The sequence below is a fragment of the Miscanthus floridulus genome, chromosome 8, assembly GCF_019320115.1.
Source record: "Miscanthus floridulus cultivar M001 chromosome 8, ASM1932011v1, whole genome shotgun sequence".
Taxonomy (NCBI): domain Eukaryota; kingdom Viridiplantae; phylum Streptophyta; class Magnoliopsida; order Poales; family Poaceae; genus Miscanthus; species Miscanthus floridulus.
This window is the reverse complement of record NC_089587.1, coordinates 16,530,294-16,535,385: the sequence shown is the minus strand read 5'-3', so window position 1 is coordinate 16,535,385 and position 5,092 is coordinate 16,530,294. Positions and strand designations below refer to the sequence as shown.

Here is a 5,092-nt window from a genome sequence, read left to right as displayed (position 1 = left end):
GTTATCAGTGAGAGCCAAACGTGTATCTGTCAGCCTTTCAGATGTCGATTGGAAGTTGCAATCATAATTTGGATACACGCAATTCAAGTGGTTTTGGCACTACACCAAAACTACAAGGGACCAGCGCCTGCATTTTGAACAAGCGACGAGGCACGCGAAGCAGCGGAGGGCAGGGTGCCGGACAGCGAGTTTCCAACATGCCAGTATACCTCATTGCAAGATATGCTCACTTTCTGTAGGTTTCACCACTGTACTATGTAAATATGAGTGCACTTTCAGGTCATCACCAACAACCAAAATGGATAGCAAATATTCAGGTCCATTATGCTTTAAAACAATAGCACAATTAAATTAAAAAAGGCTGAAACCATGAAGCTGGATTAACAAGAGAAACGGTAATGGTACAGTGATTCAAGAAGTGAAGGATTTTACATCACCACGAGCTGGTGCTGAACCTTCCCGTTGGATCCAGCTAATTGCTCTTGACAGGAGCACCTACAGCCAATATAACTCCTTACCCAAGTGGGTTATCTGGAGCCCAGGTATCACAGGCCCAATATGCCTTAGGGTCAAGGCAGGGCCAAGAAATGTGGTGATGTTCACATTCGCAAGGTAAGCCTTCGTCTCACTGCCACCTTGAAGTATCTTCTAGTAAAAGCAAAGTTCAACAGAAATGCTGTGCCAGCAGATTGTCTTGAAGCCGATGTGCCAAAATGAGCGTCATTTGATCACTTTGTTTTTCTTCTCGATGCAATCTCCGCTGCCCATGCTTTTCCCATGTCTGTCTGAAATTTCCCTGCATGGGAATTGGGGGAAATATGGTTGTTGTTACACAATCATTCTAATGGCCTAACACTGTGGAAAAATTAGTACATTGCGAAGTTGAAGAGATCAAGCATAAGCACATGATAAAAGAAAACCATAAAAAGCATAGACATGTATCAGTTCGTGATAAAAGAAAACCATCATGGATGGTAGTGTCAAGTTTCAACTAACAATAATCATCCGGGCACAAATATGTTCTCAATTTCTGATGAATGTTTATATTATCTCAGGAAAACATATTTCAAGTGTAAGAATGAAAAAATTGACGAACAGCCTGCCCAGCTTAGATGAACTGTTCAATTTTATGTGCTAGATGCTCATGAAACTCAGAAGAACATAACAGAAAGAGAGAGAAAAAGAAATCAAACCTGCTGTTGATTGGAAGAATTCTTCAAGGTCCCGTCCTTGCTCTGAAAATTTTAAAATACATAGGAGTAAGTGTGATACTGTTAACCCCAGCTCATGATCAACGAGGAGTTTACCAGGTATTAAATGATAGGATATGGATTATATGTATTACTTCTCACACCCAGAAGGCAGTGAGCAAATTGAATAATTATGTAAGCACAAATGATGCAAATAAAAAGATGTGCTATATTCGGAATGTCAGCTGATTTTAACTATATCCATTTATTTGGTTATTACAACAAGAATACTTGATGAATGCATTTTAATAGTTGTAGTTTGTACTTTATAGCTACTGTGCATGGGAAAACAATAGTTCAAATATTCAAGCACCAGTATGAACTCACCCTTTTCATACTCCAGAGCTTGAAGTATCATCTCGATCTGGAAATATAACAGAGAAACAAGAGATTACAGCATGTAAAGGAAAAGGAAGAAGTTGGAGCCACAGGTGAGGGTCATAATGATTTCCTACACTAGTTAAATACCCTGCCAGTTATATGGCATTGCCTGTTGAATGATCACAAGAACTACCATCTTATAGCTTCAGACAGATGTCATTATGCCACCAACTTGATGGATTGAAAGTTTGAAATATAAAACTGTACCTTGTCAAAATCTTTGACAACCTTTGCTTCCAAAGACGCATTTTCCTCATACTCCATCCAAAGTTCACGAATTTCTTGTGCTGCAAAACAACAGCATGCAGATAAAGTCAAGTATTTATTATATATAATAATGTGTCAAAGACCATAGAAACTCTTTAGTCTGGCTTGTACGGAGAACATCCTTTATCCTGCATGAAGAACTGTTTCCAAAAGGCTGGAGCCGGAGATTGACTTTTTTGAGTTCTATAAAAGGTTCACTTCACATGTATGTAAGGGATGCCGACGCTCTCCAATATTTTTTTTAGCGATTAATGTTTTGAATAACGAGAACACAAGCAGAACACTAGATTTCTATGTTGTGGAACTCTCAGGGCAAAAATGTTGGATGCTATGATAGCCATTTGAGCATAATAAAAGGATCCATAAGGCTTCAAGGTAGAAAAATTATTAGAGATGGAATAATATTATCACCATTTATTACAATATCATGTTCCAAAAAATCATAGGCATCAACATTTGCTGAACAATAATGGCAGTATACCAATGTATAAGAGGACAAACTCTTCAGTTTTGGCTTCTAGATAAGCATTTCTTATCTTTACAACCAACATTTCAAAATGTCCAGCGTCTTAGGATTCGAAAAATTCAATCAAACTAGTCAAAATATTTGTATATTTGTGCATAAAAGATACATCAATAGATTGTATTTCACATGCCTTTTAGTGAGACATTGGTTTTGTAGCAATTGATAATATATTCATATATTGTATGGGAAATTATTGGACAAAGCATACCTTTGAAGGAAATTCTCAAACCCTAATACACCTTATAAAAGGAAGAGAAGTATAAAGAACAGTTTCTCTGAAAAGAGTCTGAGAGTGATTTCAAATTATCATGAGTTTCCTTGACACCTAACTAAGGGAGTGAATGCTTTCAGAATTGTTCAATAATTATCTAAAGTCTAAACTATGTATCAAAAAAAATGAGAACACAAGCTGTCCATTGGATTTCTATGTAGCAGAGCCCTTCAATATAGGACAAAAATAATTTCCAGGTCCTGATCTGCTTCCCTGATGGAAGTGAAAAGTATCGGCAAAATGACCATCTAAGAAATAATAATAGCAGGTGAATAACTTTTCGAGGGTAAAATAAAATATAAGAGTTGGGAGTAATACTACCCACAACTACTACAGTATTGTATTAACAAAATTCATTGATATCTGCATATTATTCTCTTTTTTTTCTAAGAACTATGGCACTATGCACACAGACTGGAACCAGTAAGTCTAAACTATTGTGTAATCTAGAATGCTGTAGCCAGTTTGCAACAGCATCACGTTCGCTTCATATAATTACATATCGTGAAAAGACAATTTGTGGTAAGTGGTAACAGGCCTAAGATGCCTAATTACCTACAGCATAAAATGTTAATGTATTACAATTGCAAGTTTTGGTATTCACCTCTTGAACCTCCACCAAGCAGCTCACACATATGGTCCAGTGCTTCTTTCTCCCTGCGGCTCTTCTCTTCCTTGGGTACACCATCAGAAGGGGTGATGTCACCAACAATTGCTGGAGCACCAAAAAGCAAAAGTTGAAATGAGTCAACCTGAACCTGCATTCTCATAGGAAATTAGTGCCAACAACAGGCTAGCTGGCTTAGGAACAGCAAGAGTCCATATGTATGGAAGGCATAATCATGTGTTCATTCTCACTGCTTTTTTGTAAGCTGAGCATGCTTTCTGAGACAACGAAAATCTGCACATAGTTTAAGTTTCACACTTTGACTAGACCTACAGCAGAGGCCAAACAAGTAACTAATCATGGCATTCTACTACAGGTAGCCAGTGGTCTAGTTACCATCTACCAACATAGTATCAGGTAGTAATAGGCTCGCACATTCACAATTTTACATCCCTCGTCTCACACACGCAAAGACCCAAACATCAGTGAAGCCATCTAGACGAAGTCTTTTGAGGCCATACCTTCTGCAATGTCGTGCACAATCGCCATCTTGACACACCTGTAATTGAAGGGAGAAATAAACAAGTGCATGAAAACTGAACCGTAAGAAGGTTACATTCTGCCGAGCTTAGAGACTGGAGAGCAAACGGTCAGGGTCACCTGTTGCGGTCGACGCCGGGTAGATCGGCCGCGACGAGCGCCATGACGCCCATCCGGTACATGTGGTCGGCCACCGACTCGGGGGCCTGCACCCCGCGCTTCACCCAGCCCGCCCTTTTGGTCGTCTGCAATCACATCCACAACCCCATCCACCGTCACATCTCCATCCAACCAAGCCGGCCCGCGGAAATGCGAGGCGATTAAATGGGGGCGCCGGCGCTCACCTTGAGGCGGTAGCAGAGCGTGAGGAAGTCGATGGCGCTGGACGCCGAAGGGGCCGGGGACCGGGGCCCCGGCGTCGCCCGATGCGGCGAGGGCGGCGGGGGTCGGGGAGGACGAGGAGGACATGGCGGCGGCGAGGCGGTGGGGGAGCGCGCGGTGGGCCGGGGCGAAGGGGAAGGGGTGCTGCGGGGGCTTGGCGGCGGCGAGGGTGGTGGCGCAGAGGGAGGAGAGGGAAAGGGCTCGGCTCCCACCACCCATCGGTATTAGCTGAGGCCGGAGCAGGCAGAGGAGCGGTGGGCAGGGCAGGGCAGGGCAGGCTCCGCGGATGCCGGGGATGGTCGCTCGCGGAACCGGCGCGTGCCCGCCCGCGACCCCGTGGCCCAGCTTGTGCGGCGGGCGGACCGCGGATCACGTGGGGTTGCCTTCCCCTAATTTGGGCCCCAGCGCACGGGGATCGCGTGCCTCGCCGAATCAGTCGCGCTAAAGGGTTTTCCTTTCATTTTGGGCTGCCGTTCCCGTTCCGCAGAGTTGTGCAGTGTTGCGGTTAGCCCATGGTCGGCAAGGAAAGCGGCCCCGGCCAGTAGGGCCCCAAGTAAAAAGAAAAAAGTCCATATTACCTTCATCAATTTTCACGAAAATCCGTTTTTCCTCCCTGAACTTCCAAAATCGGACAAAACATCTCCTTTACTTTTAAAACCCTTCATCTTACCTTCTTGGCCCGGTTATAAGCGGTTTTGAATGCGGTTTTGTCTTTTTCCTTTTTATTTATTTTGGCTGAATCTTTGAAAAATCATAGTAAATCACAAAAAATCATAAAATGGAAAATCTAAATTTTTGGACTCCACATGAGTAGATCTACACAGTGAACATATAATATGGTATGCTTTAGCACAAAGTTTTTGCTGTAG

General features: G+C 42.9%; 1 pseudogene; it reads right to left on the bottom strand.

Annotated features, from left to right (window-relative positions):
- Window positions 1-264: 264 nt before the first annotated feature.
- On the bottom strand, window positions 265-4,620 carry LOC136471221 (uncharacterized; annotated as a pseudogene).
- Window positions 4,621-5,092: the final 472 nt, after the last annotated feature.